The following is a 17,093-nucleotide window of genomic DNA, read 5'->3' as shown; positions in this document are numbered from 1 at the left end:
AGAATTTGCATACATTAAGTGATGGGATATGGAGTGTAACCAATGTAACTCTGAGTTGGAGAGGAAAACCAGGAGGAACAAACAGGAATTCCTGGGTACGGACCTGGACGGCTTCCCTTCGCAGCAGCACATGGCAGTGCCCAAGGCCATGGACGGGGCTGGGAGCAGCCGGGGCTGGTGGCCAGTGTCCCTGCCCCTGGCACGGGTCGGACTAGGTGGTCTTTAAGGTCCCTTCCAACCCAGACCATTCTGTGATTCTCACGGTGCTCATCTCCAGCGTGGCGACTGGGAAGTGACGCTTTTTCCTCCCCATCTTTGACTTTCCACTGTGAACTGAGCGAGCAGACACGCTGCTGTCTGAAGGCAAGGGTGTGAGCAGACGTGGCCAGAGTAGTTTTGGTTCGGCAGCGCAGGTCAGGGCGAGCATTGCTTCTGCTGCTTGTCCTGCTCTTGAAGGCTCTGTCCCACAAAACACTTTTTTTTTTTTTAATTATTTTTTTTAATATGTGTGTATATATATAGATTTATTCTGTTTTTTTCAATCAAATGGTATTTGAAGTGCACATGAGAAGCTGGAAGATCTCCACAGGCTGAAGACTCCTTGGCAGCACGATGCTCGGTGTGATGGCATGAAACAGCCTGGGCGCTCCGCCGTGCCCAAATACTCCTGGAGAGCTCTGGCAGCAGTGGGAGCAAACCCACACAAACCCGTCCCCAGCACGGGGCTGCCAGGCTCTCCCTTTGGGCACTGCTCCCAGATGGCTCCGGTTGTGCCATCTCTGTGCGCCCGGCGTGTTCGGCATTGCTTGCGCGTCCAGGAGACCCTCTGTGGGGGGAGGTGGGCTTCGTGGCCGAGCTGCCCCAAGGGATGCTGAGCGCACATGTTGCGTCCTCGAGAGCGGGTGTCCCTGAGCCGGCACTGCTTTGGGATGGTCACAAGGCAAATTGGGACCAATTAAGGCAGTGAAAACCCCAGGAAAGGTAAAAAGAGGTAAACCTTGATGCTTTCCCCCATAAAAATTGAGCTTTGACAGGCACTAGGTGACCAAGTAATTTGCTCTCAGCAGGTCCCTTTAGGAGGAGGTAGTTGCTAATTTACATGTCCTCAGAAATTGCAGTTCATAATCAAAACAGTGGCAGGGCTGGAGTCTCAATTATGCCCAATTAATGTGGAACTTTCCGTTAGTTTTCCACAACTTAAGTGCACTTTAATTCATTAAACTCTTTTCTTTCTTCTTCTCTGTAAGTGGCCACCCTTCTGTAAACTACACGGTGAATTCAAGTGACCCGGAGAGGGGGCGAAGAGAGACTGTATCTATATTTTTTATCTATATACACACACAGAGAGAGGTATCTATGGAGATACATATAGCTGTCTACAGATACAGGTATCTCATGGGTGGGGACAGGTGGCCACCTGGTGACTGAGCCCTGGGGAGCGCAGGGTGGACCCGAGGGTGACCAGTCTGGCACGTGGCGATCTGGGTACGGCAGCGCCATTGACTCATGCCAAGGCACCATCATTTTTTCTTGCTTTATCCCACTCCTTTGCAGCCTGGCTCTTCTCACTCTTCTCTACCGCCCCAGCACACTGAGCAGAGCTGTCTGCCCGATGCTCTGATGATCTTGGATCACCTGGAGGTGATGCCATTAGCGCAGACCTCGCAGGCTGTATGAATAATGCAGCTTTCTCTTCCGATCCCCGTTACTTTGCCTTTTTTTTTTTTTTTTTTTTTTTTAAAAAAAACCCTTCTCTTTTCTCCAGCCACGCACTCTGTTGCTATCATGTTGATCATTTGCCCTGTTTGCAGTTTGTTCAGGTCTCTCAGCTGGTTTTCCAGCCTGTCTGATCCTCACTTGTAAATGCCTTGTGTCGTACTGAAATGCTGCCTTCTCGCTGCTCGCTTTCCAGGTCGTTGGTAAATATTAAGCAATAAAGGATGTAGCCTGAAGACTAAACATAAAGGGAGTTAGACAGGGAATCCCCGTCTAGCTGGGAGTACAGAGCAACCTGATGTCAAAACTGACTCTTGAGAACTTCAAATGCGTAAAGTTAGAGTGATTCTGAAACCAAGCCCTTCCTTTGTTAAACAAGATTTTTTAAATTTTTTTTTTATTTTGTTTTTTTTTAAAGATGCATATTTTTAAAGAGGTTATGAAATGAGCCCATCGTTGCAGGCATGGAACACAGACTTGGATGAGTATTCGGGGTCCCCCCTCGGCAGCTGGATTTGGGCTGCTTTAGAAGAGGGAGGGTTGTTTCCATCCCTGCTGCCGATCTGGCCTGGCAGTGTGTTGAAGTCAATATTGCCCTAAAAACTGTTCTGCTTTCATAACGGGCAATTTTGTTTGTGTTGAAAATGCTTTGTTTGATTTCTGGAGCCATTCATTACAGGATCAAGGCTTCAAATTGGAACCAATTAGGTATAAGAGCTGCTTTTAAAAAGCTTTTTCTAAACACCAAGAGCTTGAAGGTTAAAATGCAGCGAACTAAGCATCCAGCCCCACACGTGGGGGGGTCTCTGCCGGGTGGCTCCGCTGCAGTGTTGGGTACCACTTGGAGTGGGCATCCCCCTTGCCGGGGCTGCATCCCTGGCGGGAGCTGGGGGCTGCACTCACATGGTGTACTGTGGCTCACCTTTTTTCCATCTTTAGTAAGAAATACATCAGCATCCCTTTTCCTCCCTGAATTCCCTCTGGGAACAGAGCTAGTAAATAGCTGTTGCACTAAAAATAGCACCTGCACCAGCCCCTGGCAGCCTCTTTCCCTTCCCTGGCTGAGCATGGACCCAAAGGGCTCCCACCCCAGGAGCAGATGTTTGGATTTATGATTATTTTTTCAAAAAAAAGCAGAAATCAAGCACTTAAAAATGTAAAGACCATGAAATCGCCTGTAATGCTTAACCTTTGGAAAATGTTATTAGTGCTCTCAGCTGTCCCCGCTGTATGTAATAAAACAGGAGGCAGCCCCGGCACAGCCTGCAGTGATTTTCCAGCCGTTGCTGGCAGCCAAAAGGTGACCCGGGATTGTCCAGGCAGAGCGGCCGGAGCGCTCTGGGAGCATGTGTCCCTTGCTCTCCCCCCAGGTAACACGGGCGTCAACCTTCTGGCTGACTCCTTTCCGAGGAGAAATGCAAGAAATCCTGGGCAACTTGCTGCCCTAGCGCTGCTCAGAATTGCAAACGGCTTTTATTGCACAAATACCATCCTCTTTTTTTTTCCTCTCATTTCCCCCCCCCCCCCCCCTTCTCCTTTTTTTTCTTAAATCTTTTCTTGAAAGTGAGAAATGAGGAAAATCTCCTCAGTCTGAAAATAACTTGCAAAGAATTTATGGTTCCCTGGTGCTGCTCTGGCTTTAGGTGGTTTACTTTCTGTTCCAGCACATCAAATAATTCTGGGTTGGAGGGTGAGTGTCCAGCAGATGAGAAGCAGCCGGTGGCAGCAGGTCCTTCTTGGGGGTCAGGCCAGCAGGGACACCCAGGCTAACGGCCCTGGGTTAATTAGTCATGGCCAGGTACCTGCCCACAGCAGAAATATTTCCACTTTCGTGCCCTGCACAGAAGGGAGGCCGGTTCCATCGCAGCCGTGAGCATCACGAGTTGCACAGGAGCCTATCCCATCCATTCATCGGCATTTGTGAGCTGCGTCCAGAAACTGGACTTGGCATTCCCGTTTCTGTGAAGAATCCACCGATTTACTGGGGAAAAAACCCACAAAAGCAAAATAAAACAACTCTCCGCAAACAACCAACACAGCAGCACCGGTCAGGAGTGGGAAATTGCAGCTGGGTTTCAAGACTCATTTTTTTGAGTTCTTTTTTCTCTTTCGCTAAACCTCAAGTAACAGTTAAAAGGAGGTGGAAGAGCTTAACGAGCCATGAATGCTTAAAATGAGGAAAGAGCCTGGCACATAGATTTACAACACAAATGCCTTGGGTCTTACTGAGCCTGGGAACAAAACTCTACTTTATAAGGTGGTGTGGTTTTTCTTTTTTCCTTTCTCTTTTGCTGGGGGGATTGCTTCCTGGTGGGGAGGGCGGGGGGGCCCAGCACACCGTAGCCACCCCATCCTGCCCAGCAGAAGGCTTATTTCTTAAGTGGTTGTGTGATGGGATTGTTTATAATGTTTTAGGTAATAATACCAACAATTGGGAAAGGTCGTCTTTTTCCCCGCCCCACGGTCGTCGTCCCCGCCCCCCCCCCCCCCCCCCCCGGTTGACACCCCAGGTTTTGTTTGAGGTTTATTTGCGCGGATGTTTGGGGAAGAGAACAAATGCCGGCTGCGGTTTGATTTTGCTCGCGCAGGTGTGTGATGAAGAGGAATGGCAGTAGAAGACCTTAAACTCCATTATGTTGTCTCTGGGATGATTTGCAAGGTATAGGTGTGCCCTAGAAATAGAGTTTCGGAGCCTCAGCGCCGCGGTTCACTGGAGCATTTTCAGGTCTGAGCATCGGGGTGACCCAGAGAGGCTTTAATGAGCGAACGGGCACCTCGTGTTGGATCTCTGAAGGCTGCGTGGCAGGGAGGTCCTGGTTTCTGCTAATAGCTCTGTGGCCTGCGAGTAACAAGCGATTAATTATATAAATATTTGAATAACATATTTTTTTTCTGGCGTGCTTTACTTGTTTACTCCTATGTTTGAGATGGTCCTTTTTCCATTTAGATTTTTTTTTATTCTAACGGAGCGATGCAAGATGCTGCAGCAGGTCAGTGTCTGGCGCAGCGGGGGGTGCGCCTCTGGGAAGGACAGCCCAAAGACCCTGATCCGTTGGGATCTTGGATACTTAAAAAAAATTCTTGGGAACCATATCGGTGCGCTGCACGGCTTCATTTCACATGCTTTTTGTAAACTTTTGTCAGCCTCACTGCACTCGGGTATGGGGCCACTTGGGATTCGGTGGGTACAATTCTATCTGTTCACAAGTACAAAACGTTAAAAATTATTATAGGAGTGATAATAATGAGTAGCACTGATAATTTTTTTGAATATTAAATGTTGCTTGCACAATGGTACAGGGGCACTGGTGCAGTATTTACAGAGCATCCTGGAGAGCTGGGAGAGTCTTCAGTGTAAACAGTACAAAAGGAATAAACCCTGTAATTATTTCAGGTAAAGCAGCTCCCTCCTTTAGCTAGACCTTCAGAAGAGGGATCCTTGTGCTGGAGGGGCAGCGGGGGTGTATGTGAAGCATGAAAGCAGCAGCACCCAGGACTCCATCGTACACTAATTGAGATACGGGGGATTGAGCTGGTCGCAGGACCGCGCCGCTTTAGCTGAGAAAGTAAAACATCCCAGTTCCTGCTCTTTCCAGATTTCTGTGCTTTGTGGCTCTCGGTCTGACCAGCATCATCATTCGAACACAGCTTTTATCATGATTTAATATGTGTCTTTTAAGAAGGATTTTAATTCCCTGTTTGAAATAAGAAAACGCCATAAATCAGAGACAGAATCTTTTAACATTTACAGTTTTAAATGAATTCCTGTTGAGAGTCTCTTAAGCTAGATTTATATCTGATTCTGCATTGAACTGTGTCGTTATGTGGGACTGAAAAACTCTTACAAAATTAGGCATAATGCAAAAACATGCTGAAAAGACAGTTCTGCAGGAATGTGGAACATTATTATGTTAGAGAATATTGGAGTGAGGAATATGCAGAAAGGGGCAATTACTGTGGATATTTTCCTTTTAATGGACCTTGCACAGTTCTTTGGTGGAAGGGTTTGCTCCTGTCTCCTTGCAGGAAAAGGCAAATTGAGAAAGCGCTGATATTTTCACCTCATCTGGTGTTCTGGCATAGCTGCCTCATTGCAAAGGGCAGGACTTTGTGTCTCACCAGCGCAGGGGGAAGGAGGATGAGCCAGGCTGGAGGGGGATGCTCGTGGCCAGGGCAGGATCCACTGCTACCCAGGGGGCTGGAAGCAGAGGGCACCTGGCTCTGAGGGATCACGCGCGTGCTTGTTAGCGAGGCCACCGCGTTCCTCATCCACAGGGGAACGTGCACCAGGCTTCTGGTTCTTGATTGAATGAGAGCTGGGGCCAGCCGGGGCTTTGCTGTGGCACTGGATGGAGATCTTCCTGGGTGGGCATCTCTCTAGCCTAGCACCACCAACTGCGATTTGAGACATGCATTTAGCAAGTGAGAAAAGGAGAATTGTGCGTACCGAGCCCAGCATCCTGCTCTGACCAGTGCTGTTCATTTTGTGTCTACATTTTACTCTCGGAAACCCCAACGGCAGAAATCTCTGCAGGCTCCCAGCCGAACGATGGTAGTAGCAGGTTGCACATACACAAACCCCAATGTTCTCCGCCAAAATGACCAGCAGTCCAGATTCTTACAGCTTAAAATCCACCGGCATCCTTCAGTCCCCCTGTTTATTGGAGCTGGAAGTGTTGGACTTGGCCGGCGTTGCATGGAGATACGGAATTGCCTTTGGTGGGAGAGCATGCTGGGTGGCACCACGGGAGGTGGTAGGAAGAGCTCCACGGATCTCCTCCGGTGCCTGCCCTGGGATTGCGCCCTTGATGGGGGTGCAGTCGTAGGTGCTTCCTTGCCTGCAGCAAGCTGCTGCTTCCCCTTAAAAATGGAAATTCAGGGTGTTTGACCTCTTCCAATTTGGATGGAAAATAAAAAGTTAAACTTGGTGCATTTGCTGATGCTGTGGTGCTTAAACCTGAATAAAGAGGAAAAAAAGATTAATAACACAGATACCGCCTGAAGTACTACTTCAGCCACTGTTCTTCCAGCTGAAATTAACTTGGCTGTTCTATTGAAACAAGCCAAAAGAGCTAAATATTCTCAATTTGTCATCCTCAGTTGAAGAAGACAATAAAAATATGAGGTACTATCTGGATGATGTTTAACAATATAGCCCACGTGCCTTAGCTGGAGAAGAATGAGAGGTGAAGGGGGAAAAAATCCTGATGCGCAGCATTACCGTGATATGTTTTATAGAGAGATCCCTCGTGTGATGGCTTGGCTGGGCTCGGTGGGACACGGCTAGAGTAAACACAAAGTAGTTCGGTGGCAGAGTCACTTGGGACCTTATCTCTCCCAATCCATATTTTTGCTGAATTTTTTAGGCAAAGAGCGCCCTTTGGTTTGTATTGAGCAGGGTGGGCAGCCTTGCGCTGTCCACAGAGGTAGGTTAGCAGAAGGTGACCTGCTCTGTCCCGCCGTGGTGGCTCTCGGTCTGACCAGCATATCATTCGAACACAGCATGGGGTTTGGTGCTCGATGGAGGAGAGCGACAGAAACCCGGGTGTTCCTCTTGGTCCTGTGGGAGCAGAGAGCAGGGCAGCAGCTCCCCATGGAGTATGGGGATGCCTTTCAGCATCTTCAAACCATGTGATTCTTCAAGTTATGTAAAATAATTGAGGAATTTATTGTTGTGCTGCAATTAATGCGTCATAGGTGTGTGCATCTTGCTGAATTTTCTGGGTTTTTTATCCTACTGCATCTTTGAGTCTTTCAGGCCATGGAAGAGGAGTCCTGTTTGTGGTACTAAAGCAGCAACGGCGCCCAGAGAACACTTCGTGTCTTCCTTTAAATCACAGAGTTTAGTTCAAGGTCATTTAAAAGAAAGAATAATAATAAGATAGTCATGTAATGATCTGTGGGTGTTTTCCAGTAACTAAAGATTGGGCATTATTTAATGTTGCTCTGTTTTACTGACTATCCCTCAGTTTGGGACTGAAATGGGAGATAAAATCTGTCCTAATCCCGTCGGGCACTGGCTGATTCAAGGTCTGACTCTGCTCATTCCTGTGTGTGAGGGTCCTTCCGAGCCGAGCGGTTCAGGACAACCATTGCCAAGTGCCTTTGTGCCCAGTTACGATCTTGCTGTTATAAAGACCCGTCGTGTGCTCCAGTTTGCTGTTTCCCGTGTGCGTTTGGCAGGTGGAATTGCTGAGCAGATCTCGTATAGCTGTATCTGTCAGCCACCGCCTAGTCACTCAAATGTTTTGGTTTTTCTTCTCCTTTTCGTGTGTTTTGGAGAAAATTATTTCTCGTCTGAATCCAGCTTTTTCATACTAGCTTTAGCCTTGAAAATAAAAGCATTTAATTGTCCACTTGCTACTTCCCAGAAGTGTACGAGTGACGAGGGCTCGCCGCTGTGAGCCCTGCTGTGCCGAGTGGGATGCGATGCCTTGGTTTAGCTGGGCTGAGCCTTACGAGCCTCAACAGCCCCCGCGGCCTTTTCCTGCTGGTCATAAACCATCTTCAGCAACTTCTCAGATTCGAATTTCAATGCAAAGTGTAGCAGAGTGGGCTGGAGTCTTATGTGTGCTGGGAAAAGATCTGTGAATGAGGTCTAGCTGGGATCATGTAAAATAATTCATAATTATTAATTATCAGTGGAGAGCATCTGATTTTTCTGGGGTACAGGAGAGTGGCTGTGAAGCAGAGGTGCTATGGGGCAGCTTTATCTGGATGGATGAAGCTCTTAATTTCCATGAAATCTCCCTGGAAGGGTTTAGGTGTGGGTATAAACGCTGTTGTGGCTCTGATTGGGATGGTGTTGGCTGTGCATCTGACCCTTTTTATTATCATCATCATCATATTTACTATTATTATTTAATAATTAAACATCAATACACTGAATATATAAATATATCACAATATAATGTTAAATAGTGATGATAATGGTAATTTTTTTTTCCTTGTGCACTTCTGTCTCTCCTGGTAAGTTTTCTTTGGGAATGTGTCCAAGCCTGTTAGAAGCTGTTTTTTTTTGTTGTGCTGAGGCTGCTGTTGGTTCCACCCTTCTACTCCTTTAACTTCAGGAGCGATGCCGAGCTGCTCAGGTGTTGGAACTCGAGGGGCAGCCCTTGCGGCAGCGCCCTGGGTATGTGCTGCCCTGGCGTTCCTGCAAAACGCGTTCGCAGTCAGATGACTTGATCCGCTATTGGAGCTCAGGATTCCTAAATGTCATCCTATAATGTCTAATTAAGGTTGCAGTTTGAAGACATCATGTACTTTAATTGAAAACTGTAAGAGTAATCTATTCCATTTTTTTTTCTGTTAAATTAATAGTGTGGACCTTTAGCAGATGGTTAGCGAGACGCTGTTATTAATGAAAACATCCCACCGCCTGCAATCCAGCCGCTCGTCACCATGCGCAACGCGGAGAAACAAGGCGTACATCTCCCCAACCAAATGCATTTTCCACTCCGTGGCTTTATTCTCCTGCGGTGCCAATTAGCAGTCCCCGGGCTGCTGTTGCGCCTCTTTTGCAAGATTTAAGCTCTGCAGAGGTGTTTTCTGCCGGGCGAGGCTGGGCGAAGGAGCTGGCAGCAGCCAGCGGGCTGCAGTTCGTCTTCTGCGCTCTGGCGAAGGGAAAGCAAGAAACACTTTGGGCGCCCAAAACTGTGGGTTTTTTTCATCTGTTAGCGCAATAGACCAAGTGGTTTGGCTCAGGCCCTTTAATGATACTTTCACGGGTATAATTAAGTTCCTCTGCTGTGTGCAAGTGTGCACTGCGTTTGTAGGGGTGAGGTCTGTGCCCCCATGCCCCATCCTCGTGGGTGAACGTTACCGGGTCGTGTTCACCAGCCCCAGGTTTGGTCAGGAATCTTTTGTTCCTCCGCTTTACGCTTCCTCTCTCCCTCTCCCCTCTCCTATTGCCGCTTCCCAGGGGGGCACGTGGCAGCAGTGGAGACTGGGGAAAGCTGGAATATTTATTGCTGTCTCCTACGCAGAGGCTCTAAAACAGCTTCTGCAAAATAAATCTCCTTTAAGACCCTTCCGGAGCAGAGTTTGGCTTATTGCTCTAGGCATAAAGAAAAGCCTTTTCTTCCCCAGGCGACTCGCCAGGACCCCCAGCAGTGTTGGCCTGGGAAGTCACCATGTCCTGGCAACTTGTGGGTTTTCCTGTCTGCTGGAAAACGGGCATTTAAAAACCAGCCACTTGCTGTGGGAGCTGTGGTGCGGAGCGCGGGGCAGAGGAGAGCATCCTCGCGTAGATGCCATCAGGCGCCTGATGGAGAAAGGCATCCCCAGGGCGAGGGCATCACTCCAGGATGGAGGATGCTTGGAGGGAGGACCCTCAGGGATGCAGGGATCCATGTTTCCCAATAGCACCTCGTCTTTGTGGAGGAGGAATTTGTATCAGCTCCGAGGAGGTGGAGTTCAAGCCCCTACAAGGCAGGGACCTCATTACAAAGCGGATCTCCCCCAGCTGAGGGTGCGGAGGAGACTGGGGCTGATGCTGGTGGTCCGCGTGGGGGACCGGGCACAGCAGAGGCTTTGTGCACGGCAGCCCCTGCACCCCCTCCCCGGACAGGGCGCCCCTCCGTGTGGCAGCGACGGTGAATGATCCAATTAGCTGCAGATATTGATGCTAAAACCCAGCTTCCATCTCATTAGGCAGAACTTCAGTACAACTACTTACTCAATTAGAAAAATGTGTTTAGATGAAGTTTTAGTTTATTTTTGTCTTTAATTCCACCCGGATGGAAGAGGGAGTGTAGTAACTGGAAAGCTTGCTTTTGGGTGCCCTGCGTCAGGCACCAGAGGAGGTAACACTGCTTCCCACCCTGCGTTTTTGGGGACGATTAGAGCAAGTCCCGCCAAAGACCAGCTGCTGCTGTGAGGCTGGGTGGGTTTTGGGAAGAAAATTCACAGCGCGCTTTGGAAAAGCAAAGCCACACAAGTCCAGCCTGACAACCTGCTCTGGCTTGCCTTGGCAAAATGCAGCACTAGGAAACCCCTTCCCTCCGGCTTCCATTGCTGATGCAGGTTGTCCCTAACGCCATCGTAATATTTGGGTTTATTTCCCTTCTCGGCTTCAGAGTGCGCAGCCCAGCGTTTTAGCTTTAGAAAGCTGCAGGTGGGTAATGCTTCAAGACCGACAAAAAAAAAAAAAAAAAGCACTGCCTGCAGAAGGAAGTAAAACATTCTGGTTTAAAAGGTTTTTTTTTTTGTTGCTGACGGGTGTTTGTCACCGGACGGCAGCCTGACCCGCGTTTCTCTGCAAAAGCTGTGCTGGCTTTGCTCTTGCTTCTGATTTCCCCCCAGCTCACCATGCGACATCCCTTTGCCACTGTGCTGCTATTTTAGGCCAAACAACTGGACGAATGAAATGGTATTGCAATTTTTGTTCCAGTGATGCGAAACAAGGTAGTGAGAACTTGCTCTGTGCGGCTCTCAGATCAGTTTGTAGTTGTAATATTCAGAATATTAATAGCTTTGAGAGCGGGGACGGCTGGAAAATGAAAACGGCTTGATCCCAGCTGAGAAGATGCTGCATAATCAACATGAATTTGTATTTTCATTTCAGGGTGGAAGGACGATAAGGAAACGATGGGCTGGAATTTGTCTTTATAGCAGTGAGGACATGGAGATTTCCTAAGAGAATAAATGTGCTTGCTTAAGAGATCGCAACTTTATTAGCTCTGTGGTATAAATCCAGAGATGTGTACAAACTCTCCTGCTTTCTCTTAAAACATGCATATATTTCAAGCTTATTAATTTGGATGTGTATAATTCATACGAAGTAATAACTTGAAATTCAGACTTGGGTTTTTTTTGTTGTTTTTTTTTTTAAAAAAAACAACAATATAATGGTGTATTACTTTGAGACCAGCCTAAGCTACCTGGTGCGGGGAATCTTCTTTGGGTTCCAGTTTTTCTTTTTCTTTGGAGAAGTCGGGTGGGAGTTGCTGCTGCCCTTGCAGCGACGCAGGGATGACCTGGCGGGGGTCCTGCTGGGAGGAGCGGGCTACCACCTGAATGCGTGGCTTCAGACAGCCCCTCGGCAGGGCTCAGGGCACCGGTGGTCCCTGGTCCTTGTGCCAAGGGGTGCCTGCGCTGGGGGTGCCAGGTGCATGCCGTGGGGGTGGCTGCCTGCCAGCTCTGCCCAGGGATGCCCCTGCAGCCTTGCTGTCTCCAGAGCTCGGGAAGCCAAGCTGGCACGAGCGTTTGCTCGCCCCAGAGCTCGGGGTGCCGCCTCTTCTCCCCACACCTTCCCCGTGGGGCAGGATGCTCCGTCTGATAGTGTGGGCAGGAGCTGCGACTGCGACCACCTCCTGAACGCGTCCGTCCCATGCAGTAGCATTGCCTCACATCTCCTCTGGGCTGGAATTCAGGTTCAGAGATGTCTCCTGTCAGGCTGGGTTATTTGTTGCGAATTTCAGAGCTTTTTATTATAACTTGCTCTTGCAATGTGTGTGTTCTGCTGCAAGTCCTTCAACCCAGAGCAGAGTCCGCAGCTTTCCTGCACGGGTGATGGCTAACGGGGCTCTCCGCTGCTGCTGGTGTGTTGGAGCCCTGCCCGCCATCCCTGCTCAGAGACAATGTCCCGTCTCACTCCCGTACCTAAAAACAAGCACGCAGGGCCACGCACTCTGCATGAGCTGCTCGTGGTGCTGCCTGTCCCGTGCTGCAGCTCGTCCCCTCGGCGGCCGCAGGGACACGGGAGGTGAGATCAGGTCACCCGCGCTGCTGCGGCTCCGGCGGCTTTTGTCTCGTCGTTAAATATTGAAGCGGCTGAGGCGCTGCAGTCACGTAGCACAGGGTGGGCAGCGTGGGGCTGGCGCAGCGTGTGGGGCTGGTGACGATGGCTGCGCGTCCCACCGCTCGGTTCGCACGAGGCTTTGGTGGTGCAGCTTGGCACGGGCTGTTGGGGCGAAGCTGGAGCAGCAACAACGGGGACATCACCGGTGGCAGCCACCTAGAGATGCTGTAGCCTGTGCGTGTCCTGCCTGGTGTGGTTAACTTGGCTCTACAGCTGATGGCTCTTTGGTGCATTCCAACTAATAATCTTAACAAACAGGGAATGCAAAAGAAAAGTAAATGTTCATTTATATAAAGTGCTTTCAGCCCAAGCAACGAAGTATAAATTAAGCTGTTGAATTATATGACCAAGTTTAGGATAAAACATCACTGGTGTGATTCCAGTGTTAAATTATCTGATTGCTTTATGGGGTACTTCCATTAGCTGATCAAATTAAACCTTTTTTTCTTCGCCAGTGTCTCACAAGCTGTGAACGGAGGGCTCAGTCCCGCAGCGGGAGAGCCTGGCCCCAAGCGCTGCTGTGAAATCGGCCAGCAGGGTCATGGCAGAGCTGCGGCCACACAGACCTCGGCATTTTGACCTCCCTGGCGCAGTTTGCTTGCTGACATTCCCCAGGCTGGGCTCAGGAGGGGTGCGGGGCTGCGGGGGACACCCCGGCCTTGGTCCGCGGTGCCCTCGCCTGCAGAGATGCTCGTGGGTGGCCTTGGGGTGCGCCCCGTGCTCCTCGCCCTGGCCGCTGCCTCGGAGGGACGCGCCAGCCGCGACAAGTCAGGCGTTCCCGACGAACGCGCCTGTCCTTTCATTTCCTTGGCTGGCTCCGTAATTAAACAGCAAAGCCGAGCACGGGGAGCTGGGCTCTTCAAAGCCTGGCTCTGTCTCGTCTGACCTTGCTGGTGCCACGCTGCCTTTTGTTTGTAATCTCGGGCAGGAAGCAATGGAAAAAGGGTTTGATAGGAGACAAAAGCAAACAATAGCCTTGCTCCAAAGATACGATGAATGAGACATAATTGAATTTTTTGGCGAAGACATTGATTTGACCCTCTAAGACACAGAGAGAATCATTAAGGGAATTAAGACACATTAAAATGCAGTTGGGTTTGGTTTTTTTTTTTTTTTATCAAAGGGCTTTTATTGTGCCTATAGTTTTGTTTTTAATTATTTAATGACTTTGTGTCTTCCAGTGATAGATCTATTTCTTCCCCCTTTTTCTTCAAAAGGAAAACCGGTGTAGGGGCGCTCGTCCCAAGCAACTGATGAGCACCGGCTCGTCATTAGCATCCCTGCTTGTACGGATGGGCACGCGTTTTGAAAAAAGCATCACTTGCAAACTGCTGATAAAACATCAGCATTACTCTGACCATTTTCTTCTGGGCCTTTCAGGTTTTATTCTGCATATAGCAAAACCTCTGTAGGAACTGATTTAGTGCAAGAAGCTGTGTGGGATGTGGTGTTTGGGAGGAAAATTTCTAGCCTTAGGCCACTTGGGGCAGGTCTGACCCTGGGTTTTGGGAGCGCCGAGGCTTCTCAGAAACCTCATCCTTGTATTTTTCATCTCACAGGTGGTGCTTTCCTCAGCATGCCAATGAATTTGGAGGAAAAAAAAGAGCTTTTTTGGTAACTTGAGCTGCTTGGGCTTGCCCTTAGCTTGGTTTGGGCTTTGCTTGGAGGAGCTGCTTGGCTGTGGCTTTGTGTGTGCGTGCCGCCGGCATCAGTTCTTCCATGGAAAGCATCTCCTTTCGCTCCTGCCTCCAACCATCGGCTGCGCGTGCGGTAGTTGTCCTTTTTTTCTGGCAGCCCTGGATTATGCACTTTGCTGGGACTTTCCAGGGCAACAGATGCAAAGTTGTGTAGTCACAGAAAGCCAGACACTTAAAGAATGGGATTTAAAGGGGCTTCGCTGCTGGCAGCAGAGGAGCCTTCCCCAGCACATCCTCCCCACCCTGGTCCTCTGCATCCCATCCCTGGGACAGGCTTTCTCCATCCAGGCTGTGGGCGCTGACGCCAGGCATTTCACTGCTGAGCTCCTCTGCCCCCTGGGTCCGGAGCACGCCGCTCTGCTATCTATTTCCCTTAGAAAATCAGCATTTTGCTGTGCAGCACCAGATTTCGGGTTCACCCCAGTGCCCAGGACTTGCCTTTCGCTGGAAACTCGCCTCTTTGCCTGGCTTTGTGTGTGTGCGTGCGTGAGTGTTGGCCGCGAGCATCGCTGAGCATCACTGAGTCATCTGTTTCTCACAGTTCTGCTCCAGTTTGAGGTGGCAGACAGGAGATTTTTTTTTCTCCCCAAGTCTCGGTGCTCTGTAGTGACAGAAGTTGGCACATCGGTGTCAAACCATAAATAAGCGTTCCTGCTCACTTCTCCCTACGCGGCGTGGGGCTGCGCCGCTGCTGTGGTGTTCAGCCACCGCGGTGGAGCTCTCCTGGCACCAAACCTTGCTGGGGCTTGGCTCCAGCTGGACCAGCAGCCACGTGAACTGGATCGAGGAGGCAAATGGGTAGCTCGTGACGCCGAGAGCGCTGGCCTCCCCTTGGCAGCAATGCCGAGATGTCCCGGTGAAGGACGCGGTGCTCTGGGCGATGGGGTTATGGGCAGGGCGAGCAGAGGGGTTTTGGGTGGGTTTTCCCTCCCCCCTGACTTGTATGCCAGTCCTTGTAATTCTGAGTGCTCAGGGCACGGAGGGCGGTGTGGAGGATCCGCTGTCTCTCTGCCATATGTGTTAATTTATAGTACTGCCATGAGTGAGATCTTCCTCGTTATCCCAGGTATTTCCTCTGGAGGAGGGAAATCAGGCTGTAATATATCATTAAGCAGTAAGCCTAGGGGAGCTCCTATCCTAGTTGGTGCGAATCCTTCTCTTATCCTGTTAGAAGAATTGAATTATACATTTTGAGTGTTCGGGAGATCCAGCTTGGAGTCTGGTTGGAGCTGCGGCTTTCCCTGCTGGCGCAGCAGGGTCCGGGAACGCGTGCGGGTGTTTCGGCGCAGCATTGATCCGCAGCGTGTGCTTTGCTCTGCCCAAATTCGCAGAGCAGGCCCAGGCTAGCGGCATGGAAGCAAAAGTCCTGCCTCCAAACGGAAGCATCTCGTTGCCGCAGCTCCTCCCATCAGCGGTGGTTTTGGGATGATTTCAAGCATGCAGGGTCCAGGCGGGCTGGAAGGAATAAAAGTAAGTAAGCCTTGGGTAAGACGGACATTCATTCACCTGAAATACTTCAATTTTCTGCGCTACAGCAGTATAGTCAGCCACAAAAGTTAAAAATGGCTTTATATTCTCCTTACGGCAAGTTGATTTTTAGTAGGACTCGGCAAAATCCCACGCTAATCTGAGCACACACCCCCACACCCAAACCTGCCTATTTTTGTGGGATTTTGAGGGTGGATTGAGTCGGATCCACCTCTGTGTTGAAGGGGTTTATTTCTGTAAACGCCTGTTCACGCAGACCATCTGCCGCGAGCGTCCGGGGGGCTTGGGTGGTAGAGAGGATGGGGAGCGCTTCTCCTTCGGCACTGGTGCCTCTGCCTTGGTGTCCCCAGAGCTCGTCTCGCTGCAAGATGCGAGATGACGCAGATTTGTAACATAGCAAGTCAAGGACATAACGTGGGATGGGTTGGGAATAAAATTCTGCAGACCACAGCACATTTCATGGAAATACTGTACTGGCTTGAAAAAAATAATAAAAAAAAAAAAGCAGAGATCTTGCTTCATATTTTCTAAAGAATTTTAGATGCAGAGTATTTTAATTTTTTTGTATATATATATATATATATATGCATAAAATCAGTGGTTGGCTCCTACAGCTTGCACCTTGGATCAAAGCCACGAGTTAATGTGGCATCAGTGGCTCTTGTGGGGGCTGATGGGCGATGCCTCTGTGGAGCCAGCTGGAAATCTGGGGCCAGACCTTCCTGGCCATGCAGTGCCCACATTCTAGCACTTGCATCCGAGTCAACCGCAGCTCCTGTCAAAGCACGAGGTTTGGTGTTCTCTCTGGGAAGGTCGCGAGCAAAGATGCTGTGTCAGCAGCCACCATCCCAGTGGAGGGCTGCACCGGGGTATTTTGATACTGAATTTTACACGGCAATTAGCCAGAAGTCAAAAAGAGGTGTTTTCAGAGCCTCGTGGTGCTGCCTCTCCTCCTGGCTCACGTAGAAGCGGTGCTGCTCCCATTGCCTGCTGCTACGGTAATCGCTTAAAACTGGGAGACAAGGGGTGCGGCGGTGGATTCTGGGAGAATTTATTTGCAGTGTAAACATGTTGGTCAGGAGTCATTAATATGACATTCACACAACTCTAATAAAGTACATAACACGGAGATCTGGCACCGCTGCAATACCCGGAGGACATTAAGTATGAGTCTTAAAACCAAGAGTATTGGAAACAAGATATTTTTACGTCTCGTTTGGGAGTAATATAATTGCGTTTTGTGGCTCTAGCAGATGCTTGGGCCAGCTGGTTGGAGAGCATTGTGGGTTTTTTTAGCTTTGGTGCTATACAGCTACAACCCTTATATAGAACTATCTTTAAAAAAAAGAAAAAAGAAAAAAAAAATAATCTCCTGGTTGAAAGACCCGTTT

The 17,093-nt window shown here is 49.4% G+C and overlaps 1 protein-coding gene across 14 annotated transcripts in view; it reads left to right on the top strand.

Moving 5' to 3' along the window:
- Positions 1–17,093, top strand: part of CAMTA1 (calmodulin binding transcription activator 1) — a 324,941-nt gene that overhangs the window by 64,611 nt on the left and 243,237 nt on the right. The window lies entirely within an intron of this gene.

This window comes from Falco peregrinus, chromosome 3 (genome assembly GCF_023634155.1).
Source record: "Falco peregrinus isolate bFalPer1 chromosome 3, bFalPer1.pri, whole genome shotgun sequence".
In the NCBI taxonomy this organism is placed as follows: domain Eukaryota; kingdom Metazoa; phylum Chordata; class Aves; order Falconiformes; family Falconidae; genus Falco; species Falco peregrinus.
The sequence above is the reverse complement of the archived record's forward strand: the minus strand, read 5'-3'. Positions and strand labels throughout refer to the sequence as shown.